The sequence below is a fragment of the Peromyscus eremicus genome, unplaced genomic scaffold, assembly GCF_949786415.1.
Source record: "Peromyscus eremicus unplaced genomic scaffold, PerEre_H2_v1 PerEre#2#unplaced_91, whole genome shotgun sequence".
In the NCBI taxonomy this organism is placed as follows: domain Eukaryota; kingdom Metazoa; phylum Chordata; class Mammalia; order Rodentia; family Cricetidae; genus Peromyscus; species Peromyscus eremicus.
The window spans coordinates 479510-494904 of NW_026734331.1; the positions used below are offsets into that span (position 1 = coordinate 479510).

The 15395-nt window shown below is 44.3% G+C and overlaps 1 pseudogene; it reads right to left on the bottom strand.

Annotated features, from left to right (window-relative positions):
* Positions 1-8373: 8373 nt before the first annotated feature.
* LOC131901479 (uncharacterized protein C2orf78 homolog) lies at positions 8374-15395 on the bottom strand (annotated as a pseudogene).

Sequence of the window (15395 nt, forward strand, 5' to 3'; positions counted from 1 at the left end):
AGTAAAATGGAGCAAGAGAATTGGTTGTCCATGTCTGATCAGCTGACCTGAGTCACAAGTGTGTCCGGTATCAGACAGCACTTACTGGTCACTGGTCACAGGTGACCTGTGATGATCCAAATTTGTTTACAGGCATTACCATGCCAACCACAAGAACCTACCAGGTGATGGTAGGGTTGGAGGGAGAATGATGTCATAAACAGGGCAGAAGCCAATGGGAAGATGGGATTCTGAGCTAGCAGATGGGACTGGTTGGAGAGAATTCCAGGAAACCATCAGGAGCCATGGAGTCTGAGGTGTGTGCTAGTGAGGGTGGCAATCCTGGCATGGAAGTTCCCCTTTAATGAGGTTTATTCCAGGGTATTGGCAGAGCTTCTAATAATGATCATCGATGAAGCTGTGTCTGTTGTTCCTATAAGGTGTCACCTTCCAGGAGTGAGTGTGCTTTCTGCATACACTGTACATAAATTAAGTAGCCTTGGGCAGGAAGGAGAGGACCCCATGGGAGGAGGGAACTCGGGGTGAGAACTCGGGGTGAGAAACTGGATCTGGTTTATGAGTCCATGACCAAAGGAAGAGATCAAAGGGCTCCATTGTGTGTGTGTTGAAGGACAGGGCTGAGTGTATTGAGAGTACCTTGGATGAAGAACTCCAAGAATCTTTTATTTGGGTTTATTCACTTAGATGCTTTCCTTAATCTGTGTTGGTCCAGGCAGGACTCATATCTCCCTTCTCTGCTTTTCATCCCATTTTGGTAGGGTTTGATTGTTGTTCTAGGGTGAACCTGTATCCTTAAAGTGGTGGGAAGTATCATGGTGAACTTCCAGAAGCAGTGGTCTTCTGTTCATTGTGAAGATGCTTGTAATTTGGTGTTGCTGGTAGTAGCAATCACTTGAGGGGTAACCCCTGTTGTTTGGGTGTTCATCTTGTATCTCACTCTGGTCTCAGACACATGGGCATTCTTTCTATATTGTCTCCCTTCTTATAGTTTTTTTTTTATTTTGCAATATAATTCAGTTCTACACATCAGCCACGGATTCCCTTGTTCTCCCCCCTCCGACCCCCTCCCGTTCCCCCCAGCCCACCCCCATTCCCACTTCCTCCAGGGCAAAGCCTCCCCTGCAGACTGAGATCAACCTGGTAGACTCAGTCCAGGTAGGTCCAGTCCCCTCCTTCCAGGCCGAGCCAAGCGATCCTGCATAGGCCCCAGGTTTCAAACAGCCAACTCATGCAATGAGCACAGGACCTGGTCCCACTGCCTGGATGCCTCCCAAACAGATCAAGCCAATCAACTGTCTCACCCATTCAGAGGGCCTGATCCAGTTGGAGACCCCTCAGCCATTGGTTCTTAGTTCACGTGTTTCCATTCATTTGGCTATTTGTCCCTGTGCTTTATCCAACCTTGGTCTCAACAATTCTCACTCATATAAACCCTCCTCATTCTCGCCAGTTGGACTCCCAGAGATCCACCCGGGGCCTAGCCATGGATCTCTGCATCCAGATCCTTGAGTAGTTGGATTAGGTTTCTAGCATGACAATTAGGGTGTTTAATCATCCCATCACCAGAAATCAGTTTGGGCTGACTCTCGACCATTGCCAGCAGTCTGTTGTGGGGGTATCTTTATGGATTTCTGTGGGCCTCTCTAGCACTCTGCTTCTTCCTATTCTCATGTGGTCTTCATTTACCATAGTCTCCTATTCCTTGTTCTCCCTCTGTGTTGTTGATCCAGCTGGGATCTCCTGCTTCCCCAAGCTCTCTTTCCCTCGACCCTCACCCTTCACTACCCCCCACTCATGTCCAGGCTGTTCAGGTAGATCTCTTCCATTTCTCCATCATTGGGCAATCCCCATGTTTTTCTTGGGGTCCTGTTTTCCAGGTGGCCCCCCTAGTGATGTGAGTAGCAGTCCAGTCATCCTTGTTCCACATTTAGTATCCTCCTATGAGTGAGTACATACCATGTTTGTCTTTCTGAGCCTGGGTTACCTCACTCAGGATGATTTTTTCTAGATCCATCCATTTGTCTGCAAACCTCATGATGTCATTGTTTTTCTCTGCTGAATAGTATTCCATTGTGTATATGTACCACATTTTGTTTATCCATTCTTCAGTTGAAAGGCATCTAGGTTGTTTCCATGTTCTGGCTATTACAAACAATGCTGATATGAACATAGCTGAACAAGTGCTCTTGTGGAACTCAAGAAATTAGACATCAAAATGCCCAACAGTCCAATTAAGAAATGGGCTATAGAACTAAACAGAGAATTCTCAACAGAGGAAACTTGAATGGCTTAAAGACATTTAAGGAATTGCTCAACATCCCTAATCATCAGGGAAATGCAAATCAAAACAACTCTGAGATACCACCTTATGCCTGTCAGATTGGCTAAGATCAAAAACACTGAAGACACCTTATGCTGGAGAGGATGTGGAGCTAGGGGAACTCTCCTCCACTGCTGGTGGGAATGCAAGCTTGTACAACCACTTTGGAAATCAATATGGCGCTTTCTTAGAAATTTGGGAATCCATCTCCCCCAAGATCCAGCTATACCACACTCTTGGGCATATACCCAAGGAATGCTCAACCTTCTTATAGTTTGAAATTGTCAGTCATTGTGTCTGGCCACCTTCTCTCTTCATCCACAAGTATAATGAGTGTGACAGTTACTGAAGCTTCTTCCTCCTGGCAACAGTCTCTGCAGTATCCTGGGCTTCTACCATTCTCTGCCATGCTTTTTTCTGAGTAAGGGCTAAAAAGCAACTGGAACCTCTGGAGGAGGAAGGCATTTGTTGGTATGTGGTGGTGGGTTACATGAAATAAGCAATGTAGGTGTTTTTCTAAGTGTTGCACCTTGGTGGAAAGGGATCTTGGCATTTAAGAACTAAGGAATAGCACAAAGTCAACTTAAGCATAGCAGCTTTCATCCCTGCTCCAGGGAAAGCTTTCCCCAAAGTAACAACTCTACTTTGATAGAGGAAGGTTTCCCCCAGCGAAACTGTTACAGTTCTGCTCTGCTCTGCTCCACTGTGGCTAATGTTCCTGCTCTGCTCTGCTCCCTTCTGACAAAAGAAGGTCTCACCCAAACCTCATTCAAGAGATTTATTTTAGGAGAAGAATCCAGGAGCGTGGCTTCTTCTACCAGGGTGGAAAAAGGCAGTTAACGACTGAACAGGTACAGGGCTTATGTAGGGCTTCTTAGCGGAGACTGTTTTCTAGGGTGAATTTGCAGGGTGAGAATTGCTCAGATTCCAATCTCTGAGTTTGGACAAATCAAGAGATTGGTTGGATTATGTTGGGTAGGTTTTTTTGCTCATGGATTGGTTGGTTTTTGTGCTTAGTGGGTCAGGAGCAGAGTGTGTTTCTTTGACTCTGGTTTCAGACCCAAAGTTTGATTCTTTCACAGGCCCCTTTTACCATTTTTATTCTGGTTTCATAGGGTGTGTTTCTTTGGCTGGCTCATTTGTCCTACAATATTTCTTTATATTTGAAAAAAAAAGAACGCATTTCCCATCTCAGTGTATCTTTTTAGACAGGAAGATGATATTTTCTTTAAATATGGGTAAATCTTGTGTGTTTCCTCATTTTGGTTTTTATTGTTATCATTCTCTTTGGTCACTCACAGGAGGATTCATAGACTGTCTTATGGCATGGGTGTGATGTGCATTTATATATATTTCTTACTCTAACTGCCTCAACAAGCACTACTATGACAGTGTCTGTCAGTCCTCATTGAAAATGACCCTGGGGCCTGTTTAGCTCTCCTCCTGCGTTCACATGAGCTGTCAGCACTTTCCCTTGGGACCTCTTTTACACTGAGCTAGTACCATAGCTAGCAGCTACATGTCCAGCTCAGTAGATCTGTTAATGTAGTTAAGGTGCAGATGTAACTGTTAAAGTCTGCCTCCTTGCTGGTCTTCCTTAGTATTTCTGTTGCTGATGGAGAGAGTTGTCATTGTTTAGGCTGCTGAGACTCAGTGGCTGCTGCTGTGGTGAGATGGCTGCTTGGTACTCAGAAATGGATCATGCACAAATCAGTCCACCCAAAGCTCATTGAGTGTCCTGCAAGTAGGAGCCCAATCGAATTGAGAGCTAGAGCAGTGGGGTAGAATAGAGTAGCATGACTTTCAATTCCAAAATCTAGTGAACATCCCATTGTGATATCTTAGCAGTGATTACCTCAGATGGATGGAGACCTTAGAAAGTAATTGAACAGATTAATGCAGTGATAGACAGGTCTGTGGCTGTGAAGCTTAACTGTACATAGTAGAAGGAGCCATGGAGAGTCATGATTACTTGACTTGTCATTCTAAATGTTACTTGCATTTGAACACCAGGCCCTGGTGGAAAAAGGTCTTTTTGGAAGCTAGAGAATAGAAGAAGTGGAGAGTTAACTGAAAGTAAGGGACTTCCATGTATTGCTTCCACAGGAAACACCAATAAGTGGGTGGGTATAATGTGAAGTATTCTACCCTCTTTCTGTTACAGTATGGAGTAACTTTAAACACCAACACCAGGTCTATCTCATTTTCCATCTATACTAATCCAAGGAATTGAACATGTTATTGCTTTGCACATCAGTACAGATCGCAGCATTTTTCAGGAATATCTATGCTAGCTGATCCTGATTTCCAATAAGAGAGCAATGGATAAGGAATATGTGATGTCTACACACAACAGAACCATTTCAGCTAAAGTGATGAATGTAGTCAAGGTGATTGCAGGAGAGTTCCTGTAACTCGTGATAATCATATTATACCATATGTATCTAGTCCCAGACAAATATCTCCCGATGCTATCTCTATATATGGATGCTAGATACTCACACCTCCATGTTCCGTTCCTGACATTGAAGACAATGCTGTTGAGCATATAACCAATGCCTAAGATTTTTGGTGAGAGTTAAGGAATAGGGTAGGCCTTGGTCACAAAATTACTGGGCTCAGTATACAATATATAGTTTTAAAAGAATGTGTTTAAAGAATAGTACAATGAGAATTAATGACATTGAGGATTCAATACAAGTATAGCATTGTGTAAATTGCTTTAATATGAAAAATGCTTCCTGAACTTCTTAAATAAGGATTATTTTATAAGACCCTTAGTTTGAATACATAAAGAATAAAATAATAATATCAAGGTTACAAGATATACATCCAAATGTGTTTCTGCTGCTCCTAAGCTGTAGGATGAAGACAGTAGTCTCATGGCAGTGCGCAAATCTGTCATTAAGCCACACACAGGGAGTGATAAAATCAGAGGACTCCCTAAGCCATTGCTTTCCATCATTCTGCTGTACTCAAATTTGTCCCTGTGAGGATCATTGCATTCAGGAAGTAGGATCTTTCCATGCTGGGATTGTTAACATTTTCTAGGTGAGTTAGACTGTACTTACCCTTGTTAGAATGAACAATTTGGGGCATACACAGTAGTTGGGGGTTAGATATTGTGAAGAAAGAAGCACCATGAAACTCTATGGAGAGTGTGAATACAATTCCTCAGATGCCCCAATTCATAGAAGTAGAAAAGCAATCATAACTTTACTACAAAAGTAGAAAATACCCAGGATAGCATGAGTGCTTCACAGGCATTGTAGCAAGTATAGCCTACAACTGAAACAAGGAAGACTGTCAGAAAAAAATGAATCTGAGTCAAGTTGCATTTGTAAAAACATGTGGTTTCATCTCTTTGAATTTCAGGTACAAAAATGTACCCTGGAGTACACTTGGCCTCTTCATCAAGACATGAACTGAAACATGGTTATCAACCTGTACTGAAAGAACCTTGATTCCACCTTGCTTGTTAGAGAATTACTTTCATCCCAGCACTCTTGAGGCAGTGGCTGAGGAGTGTGTAGATGTGGATGCAGTAGGGGAGGCAGAGGCTGAGATGGAGGTTGAGGCAGAGGGGGAGGCAGGCAGATCTTTGTGAGTTCAATGATTGCCTGTTCGATGTAGTCAGTTCTAGGAGATGCTGGGCTATGTAGTGGGTCCCAGTTTAAGAAACTAAAAGTGACTTAATAAATAAATGAATTCTTCTCACTATATGTAACCTTGGAAAAAGATAATAGTGAATTCCCAGAGGCCAAAGTGTAACAAACTCTGTTACTCTTAGAGCACAGAGTAGCACAAAGAGTTGAAGGTTCAGGAGATGGCAGTTTTCTTCTCACCCTTCCTTCCACAGTGAATGACAGACCTTCACAGACTCCAGCATGTGCACGCTGAGGTGGTTTTGAGGCTTTTTAAAGCCATCATGGCTGAGCTCAGGTTGATTGAACTTCCTCTTGTTGTTGAGGACAGTGGGCTTGTCTTCTGTCTTGACTCTGTGACTTAATTGCATCAACTCTTTCAGCTTTCTTGGAGTTATCTCTAATACACTTGGTCTTGTCTTTTATGATTCCCAGGTCTGCTGTGTCTGCAGAGTGTGGCTTTCTGAACTTTGCCCCCTATATGCTGGGTGATGTTGTCAATATCAACTTCTCTATCCATAGCACTGTTCTAAGGCTCTGTCACTCCACCAGGTCCTGACACTAGATTTTGGCCAGAGAATTTCCATCAAGCAGATTAGGGCTTTGCTCTTCCTTCTTTCTCAACTGGTTTAAGGGTGTGCTGATGACACCTGATCTTTACTGGGCCTGATCGCTTCTGAAAACTATGGAGTCTTTGCATTGGGTGGCTGTGGGAACCTGAAATTGGTTTAGTTCAGAGAGGGAGTTGAGCAGTTTGGAAGATGAACTTCTACCACCAGTGTAGTCATGTCTGCAAGTCTATTCTGGTGGCCAACACACTGTGCATGTCCCAGGCTCATCCTGACCAAGACTGCTGCTTCCCAATGTCACAATGTCAGAAGCAAGCTTCTATCCTTGACTCTCAGCTGTCCTAGGCTCCCAGCATCAGTGAAGTACAAGGGATGCTGCATGTCAGGGTGTGCTAAAGGGAGAGAGATAGATCATGTTTCTCTTTCATGAACTCATAGGCATCCAGAGACATTGACAGATTTGTTGCCATCTCATGCATGTTTTTATTCTCTGTTCCAGGCAGGGATCATGTGGCAATGCCAGGAATTCTGAAGGTTGTGATGGGGGCAGTTAATGATTTGCCACCATCAACAGGTCGTGTCCTCATCTGGTAATCCAGGGAGCAGGAGTAGCAGAGTTCCTTCTGTTCTGCAGCTGAGGGAATCTCTGGCTTGACATGTAATTCCAAGGGATGTCTCCCTTTGCACCACTGAAAAAGAGTCAAGGAAGAAGTCAGTCCCTGTTAATGGGATGTCCCTTCCTTTCAGTGCACCTCTGTACTTAGGCTCCTACAACAGCTAGATGACATTATTAGGATCTCTGCTAAGGCAGCAGATATTCAGATATTCAGATTTTGGGTAGATAAGAAAAATGCACCTTGGCTTACACATGGCTTCTTGATCACATGCTGGGAAACCTGGATATCCACATAGATAGAAAGAAACTTGATTCCATTTAGTTTGTGGGAGCATTCCTTTAGTCTCAACACTCTTGTGTCATGATCCGTACCATGGAAATTGCAGAGGCAGTCACAGAGTCATAGGCAGAGTCAGAGATAGTATCAGGTAGAGGAAGGCTGAAGTTTGTGAGTTCAAGGCTAGCCTGATCAACATAGTTAGTTCCTGAACATGCAGGGTCATGGAGAGAGAACCTGTCTCAAGAAACTAAAAGCAAATTAACAAGTCAGTGAGTTATATTTCCTGTGTGTCACCCTGTGGAAGAAATGTCAAATGCCTCAGAGGTAATAGTGTGAGTAACCCTGACAGTATGAGAGCACAGAGTATGTGAAAGAGTTGAATGTTCACAGACAGGCCAGAATGGAGCAACACACCAGCCACTCAGAAATCCTGGCTGTAGTTGACAGATGGTCTCTCAGGGGAGTAAAGCATTTGTTGCCAGAAAAAGGTAATAGTTATTAAGAGGGGGTCCTAGAGAACAGGAGGACATCTTTGTTATTGCTATGCCAGTGAGAAGATTCATATTTAGATTATTTAGAATTAGATAAAACACAGAAGTCATTAGAAAGAAGGCAACCCAGGTAGTAAAGTGCAAAGAGAAAGAGAATCCTCCCTGATTTCTTAAAAAGGACAGTGAGGACATACAAAGGTTCAGATGGAGGAGGAACCAGGGAAATGCATAGTGAACCTCCTAGATGTCACCCAAGGCCAATTAGGAAAGAAATGACAGACACCACTGAGAGTGTTCACAAAAAGGAATGCTATACCGTGCTGGAGAGGATGGAAAGATTTCCAGCCTGACTGGATGTCAATGCGGAGGATCCTCCAAAAGCCTAAACCTGGCCCACCACATGGTTCATATATGCCTTTCCAAAGAACTCAATATATTACAGATGTACTTGCCCATCAGCGTTGACTGCAGAACCGTTTCAAGAATATTAGGGAACCAAGCACGGTGTCCAAGAGCATTGCCATGGGTGAAGAAAATGGGATGTTTGTAGAACGTGAAGTCATTTCAGCCATAGGGAAAATGAAGTCATGTTGTTTGCAGTATGTGGGTTCAACTGAGGCTCATGAGATGGTTCAGTAGATAAGAACACTTGCTTTTCTTGCAGTATCCCCAGGCTTACTCCAGAACACCTCCTGGAGGCTTTCAGTCTCTATTGGTTACAGACCTCAGAGATCCGATGGCCTCTTCTGGCCTCTGTGGGCACTCCACACATGTGTTCCACAGGAATTCAGGTGGACGACAAACAAACACACAAACACAAAATAAAGTATTAGTGGGTGATTTCAAAGATGGATAAAACTTGAGACAAACAGTAATCAAATGAGACCCTACTCAGGAAATTGGTTAACCTTGTGTATTTTCTCTTTATGGTGGGTGCTTGATGTTGTGCACATGGAATCCTGTATTTCATTTCATGAAACTTCAGGAGGAGCTCTGTTCCAGACTAGTAATAATTAAAGGGATGAGGTGAGAGTTTCAAAATGGGAGGAAGTGTGGTGAGAACAGGAGTGTGTTAACTATAACAGTATACACTATAGGGAACATACCAAGTTCAAAGATTTTTATTTTATTTAAAAATAAAAGTCAAGAAGAATAATTTTATTACCACTACAGGTTTTGGCTAATTACTTTTACCTTAAATAACACTACCAGGGGACTTATATCATATGATGTATTTATGTAACATATATTAATACTTAGACAACATAAATGAATAACAGTAAATATACGAAGAAACCATCAAAACCCTCTATATATACTTACTAATGAATAAAATGTAACTGACTTTAGTTTCTCCAGTCACTTTTAGTGTCTTCAGATATTTACAAGTATAGAAACTATGTCTGACCATTTATATATTAAATCTGGATGTACATATTATTCACGTTAACTCAATGCATACCTTCATATCAACATGTACATCCAAGTCTTTATATCCAATGTATACATGTATATGTGTCTCTATATCTTACCTTCTCTATGTTGAATAGTACTGTATTCCAAAGTCTAGGGTAGCCCTTACATGACATAGCCAAAATATGTAGAAATTTCCATATCCTTCTGCCTCTGAAGGAAGAGCTGTGGTTTTCCCAGAGAGGTGTACCTGGCAGCATTCTCTCTCTCCCGTTGAGCCTGCCTCTTCATGGTCTCCCTCTCTGGTCTCTGCTCTTCTGTGATGGGCTGTGAGATGACTGGCCCTGGAATGTGGACTTTCCTCCATGGAATTGGTTGGCGGCTGAAGTCTTGCAGCAGATATTGGATTTGAGGTTTTGGAGGTGATGGAGCCTTGTTCTTGTCAGCATAGGCAAGCTCCCTCTGTAGTGAAGTGTGAGATGATGCCCTGTAGGATTCTGGCCTACGGAGAGCTAGCTGAGGCCCAGGGCAAGACTGGATGGGGTTGGTTATGTTAGCTCGTGTGGCCCTGGTAGCAATAGGCAGAACAGGCTTGTCAGAGGCCACCAAAGAAGTGCTGGCATGAGCTGGTTTAGATGGCTTGAATGTGGAAGGCTGAGCCGAGTGGGAATGAGGCCTCACAGGGTATACTGCAGGGGCCCTGCGTGAAGCCAGGGAGAGAGGCTTTCTAGAAACCAGTCTGGCTTGTGGCTTGTCCAGGGCTGGAAAAGGCAGAGGTACTAACTTGACCTTCCCAGGTGGGGGCAGCTCATACTGGAATGGAGATGGAAACTCCCTGTGAGCATTGCTCTCTGGTCTCTGAGCATTGCTCGGGGTTTTACCAGGGCTCCCGTCATCAGATGGCACATCCAGAAGGGATGAGGTGGCTGGGCATCTTCTAGGATCTTTGTTGCTGCTGAAGTTTAGCTGAGCCTGGGAGGAGATGCCACTTTTCTTCTCACTCTTCTTCCCCAGTGGGTGAAAGACTTGCACAGATTCTAGCATGTGCATGCCGAGGTGAGTTCGAGGCTTTTTAAAGCTGTCATGGATGAGCTCGGGTGGATTCCTCTTCCTCTTGTTCTTTGGCATGGTGGTGTTTTCTTCTGCCTTGGCTCTGTTCCTCGACTGCTTCAGTTCCTCTGTTTTCTTGGAGTTGTTTTCTCTGGTTCTCTTAGTCTTGTCTTGCCCCTGAGCCCTAGCTCTGCTGGGCATGCTAGGTGTGGCTCTCTGGGATTTGGCCTCCATGTGCTTAGGCATGTTGTCAATAGCCCCTACACTGGACCCAGCACTGCCCACAGCCTCTTCTTCCTCCACCAGGTCCTGGAGCTGGATTCTGTCCTGAGAAGACACATCAAACATCTCAGAGGCTTTTTGGCCATGCTTTCTCACTTGGTCCACAGGTACTCTGATGATGCTGGAGCTTTCCTGGGCTTGATCACTCCTGGTGTCTTTGGATTGGGTTGCTGTGGGATCTTGGAATTGGTTCATTTCAGTGATTAAGTTGAAGAGTCGGGGAAGGTGAATATCTGCCACCAGTGTAGTCATGTCTGCAAAGTCCATGCTGGAGCCCATCACACTCTGCAGCACCCCAGGCTCATCCTGACCAAGGCTGCTGCTTCCCAAGGTGGCATTGTCAGGAGAAAGCTTCTGTTTTAGGCTCCCTGAGTCAGTGTATTTCAGGGCCTGCTGCATGTTAGCATGTGCTAAAGGGAGAAGTGATGGATCTTGGCTTTCTTTTAAGCCCTCATAGATATCCAGAGGAGTTGATAGATCAGCTGTCATCAAATCCAAGTCATTATTCTCTGTTTGTGCCAAGCTCAGAGCAGGAGGCAAGGGCAGGAATTCCAAAAAACTGTCAATGGGGGCAGTTAATGACTAGTCCCCATGGACAGGTGGTGTCTTCTGGACATCCTGGGTGCAGGCACTGCAGAGGTCTGGACTCTGCAGCAGACAGAGTGTCTGGCCTGAAGCTGTCAATCCCAGGGTTGTCTCCATTTTCACCACTGAAAAAGAGTCAAGGAAGAAGTCAGTGCCTGGTAAGTGAGGTGCTCCCCACTTTTCAGTGCACCTCAGTACTCAGACCCCTACAGCAGTGGGGAAGGCATTCCTATGAGCTCTGCTTGAGTAGCACAGGCGGCACCTCTGTTTGGAGACTTGTGACCACTGTCTTATTTCTGGTAACCATGTGGTATCATGTTTTCTCAGATGTTTGTGTTTTCCTTGGTGTTTTTGTGTTGTGTGCATGCATAGTGATCATGGGGACGTGACAGAATTCCCTTGGGGTGTGGTCCTCCCTTTCCTTTCCCATGTCTCTGTAATAGTGACCTTGATTTCCGTCGAAGTTTGCTATCAGGCAGGTTGTCTGGTCCACAATTTTCAAGAACTTACCCTTGTCTTCCAACTCTTGGCATTACTCAAATGCCCCCAGTTGCCTGACTTTCTAAATGGGTTCAGGTAACCAAACCCAGTTCCTCACTCCTGCGAGGCAATCATTTCTACAACCCTGGATTTCGTCCAGCTTCTCATTTCACAGTCTTGTTATTAATGATGTGAAAATTGGTTTAAGAAGGTGAAATCTTTAGCTTGTGTTATGTTTGTAGTTTAGAACATATCCTAGTGATCATGCATGCCTTGGGTCACCTCTGAATAACCATAGCAAAGAAAAAGAGAGAGATAGAGACAGAGACAGAGAGACAGAGAGACAGAGAGACAAAGGAAACAGAGAGAGACAGAAAGAGTGAGAGTGAGAGAGAGAGTGAGAGAGAAGGAGGGGCATGGTGAATGGTAGAGGGAGAAGAGAAAGAAAATCTTAGCCCAACTTAGCATTTATAATATGGAGACAGAGAGAAACAGAGAGAGGAGAGAGAGAGAGAGAGAGAGAGAGAGAGAGAGAGAGAGAGAGAGAGAGAGAAGCTTTGCCCAACTTAGCAGTTGTACACTGGTACACCGGGTATACTGGACTCTCAATGCACTTATGCTTTGAAGAGAACTGTGGTTCCAGCACTTGGAATCTGTGAGTAATACTTCTTCTAGGACAGATTTGGAGTGGAATAGATTAGGATGGAGGTGATTGCTGTGTAACCTTGCATGGGACTAATAAGCTAGGTCAGTGATGTGTGTGTCTGTGGTGGTGTCCTTGGACATGTCTTAATGGAGGATGAGTGCCACTCATTGTCCTGCATTGTCAGTCATTATAGAGACTGAAGATGAGGATGGTGAGCCAGGCCAAGGCTGAGCTCTCAGGACTCCCATCCTTTCTCCCTGAGGACATCCACTGCTGAAAGGTCGAGCTGTGTCTGCTTTGAGTGCTGATCTCACTCCTCCCCTCCTGGCTTTACTCACCTTGAAGACTGGTGTCTGGCATGTCTTGAGCAGGTGTGGGATAGTAGATGGCAGAGGTGGAGAAAGGTGTTTGGACATTCTTTGGCTGAATCTCCTTTGGCATCATCACCGTCCCTGGTTGCAGGGCAGAGTCCTGACCCCCAGAGTAGGACACAGAGGTACAGGCCTGCAGGCACTGCCTGAGTTCTTCAGACATCAGAGGGCCCAGGCTGTTGAGGTCATTGTAATAGACCTGGCAGCCCTCCTGGTAGGAAGGTGCCAGGCTGTATCCTTGATTTGGTACCTGTGGTGGTGTGGCCTGAACAAGGCTGGCAGATAGTATTGGATACGAGAGGACTAAGGAATTGGGATCTAAAATATTGTCACCCTGGGCTGTCATAGAAAAGGAAGAGAATGTGGTATTCTGGTCAATGACAGTTACAGTGAAGTCCTGGAGTGCAGTTCCCCTCCTGTCAGTGCTTCCCGTGGGATCCCACTGGAGAACACCTGGATAGGAGAGTGCTGAGGCAGAGCTCTGGCCCTGATCAGTCAGCGCAGTCACCATGGTTGTGCCAGCTGGTAGGTAGGAGTAGGCACTGTCCATGAGCTGCTGTCAACAAGTGCTGGAGTCTGATGGCAGCAGCCATGCTGAACTCACAGCTGGGGTGGAGACCCTGGAGAAGTTGCACACACTTCCTGCTAAGGGCGTGGCATTCCTCAGCACAAGCACAGGGGGATGCAGAGCACATTCTTTCCCAAGGAAAGGTGCACTTTGGAAATTTTCTGTAGGAAGGAAGAGGAAAGTGGAAAGAACAGTGAGATGGAATCTGTGTAGCTTATGTGAGAAGCTTTGTTATCTGCAATTTGTCCTGTCTGGGAGAGTCTGGGACCTATTTTCCCTCACATAATCCAAACAAATGGTTCAGAATGATTCTTGGTAATGGATAGGATGACCCTCATTTGATGAGCTGCCTGTTCTTCCTGTGTGGGCAAGCACTTCCTTGCTTGATCCACGTTGACCCTTGCTCTGACTAGACAACACCCTTCTTTGCCCTGCTTTGTGTTGTTCTGATACCTGATGTGGTACTGTCACACTTGTGTCCCAGAACAGAAGTGTTTAAAGTAGCAGAACCTTAGACAACTTCTCATACCCGTGCCTTTGTCCTGTTCTGTGCAAGTCTTTCTCTATGTAGAAAGAGAGAGAGATTCTCTACCTAGATCAGTCTGACCTTGAAATCACACAGACTGGCCTGCCTCTGCATCAGAGTGCTGGCATTGTAGGTTCTTTCCATGTCCACCAAGCTTGGCTCTACTGTGAGCTTTCTTAATGAAATGATGTATCAGGAATTTCATAGATAAGAACTGTATTTAGCTAAGAATCCCATCTACCTTCTCTTGTTCCCCACTACTTTTTATGTAAGTAATTACTTCTTATTTTTTGTATAAATTCAGCACACATCCAAAATGACTACATGAATAAAACCTGCTGATAACATTTCATGTTGAGTGCCTATATTTCAAGTGACAGTTTGAGATTTCTAATGTAGCACGTGGTTCATCTCTGAATAAGTTTGTTTTTTAATTAAAAGTTGGTTAAATTGATTCTTCAATGAACACTTCCACAGTATTTGTTAATTTCTTGTAACTCTCCTAGTTGGGAATCCTTGTGAAAATTCCTGCAACACACTAATGTGTCAGTTCTTGTCCAGAGAACAACTGACTGTGGAGTACCCAGCCCATGTTGATAACATCCAACACAACCAAATATTGTGGAGGATGATGTGGAAGATGGGCTGGATAGAGTATAAGAGCCAGGGACTAGAGCTGGATATTGTATTCTATATGTGACAGGAAACCTTTACCTAGATTAATCTCAACAATGTGGCTGCATAATAATGGGTTGCGACATGATAATGTCCTCTTTCTTTTTATTTAATCTGTAGTGATCTGTAACATGCAGTTCCCAACTGCCTTTGTGTACATCAGGGTCATCTCTGCAATTTGTCTTTTTTCTTTACCCATATTTTCTAACCCCAGTAAGAACCAAATCTAAATGTGACATTCATTTCCAGTATCTCTATCAGCATCAATAATATAACCATTACACAAAAATTTAAAAGTGTAGTAAAAATAAGGGAGAAGTGATCCCATATTTTTTTAATACTTTAAAATTTCTTTCCTTACTTGCCATGGTCAGAGGGAGAGTATCAGCAGTCCACAGTACAATGGAGCAAGAGAATTGGTTGTTCTTGTCTGATCAGCTGACCTAAGTCGCAAGTGTGTCTGGTATCAGACAGCACTTACTGGTCACTGGTCACAGGTGACCTGTGATGATCCAAATTTGTTTACAGGCATTGCCATGGCAACCCCAAGAACCTACCAGGGTTGGTAGGTTGGGTTGGAGGGAGAATGATGTCATAAACGGGGCAGCAGCCAATGTGAAGGTCAGATTCTGAGCTAACAGATGGGATTGGTTGGAAAGGATGCCAGGAGACTTATAGTAGCCATGGAGGCTGTGGTGTGTGCTAGTGAAAGAAGGCAATCCTGACATGGAAATCCCCCTTTCAGGAGGGTATTTCAGGATATTGGTAGAGCTTCTTATAAAGATCATCGATGAAGCTGTGTCTATGGTTCCTATGAGGTGTCACCTTCCAGGAGTGAGTGTGCTTTCAGCATACACTGTACATACAGTCAGTAGCCTT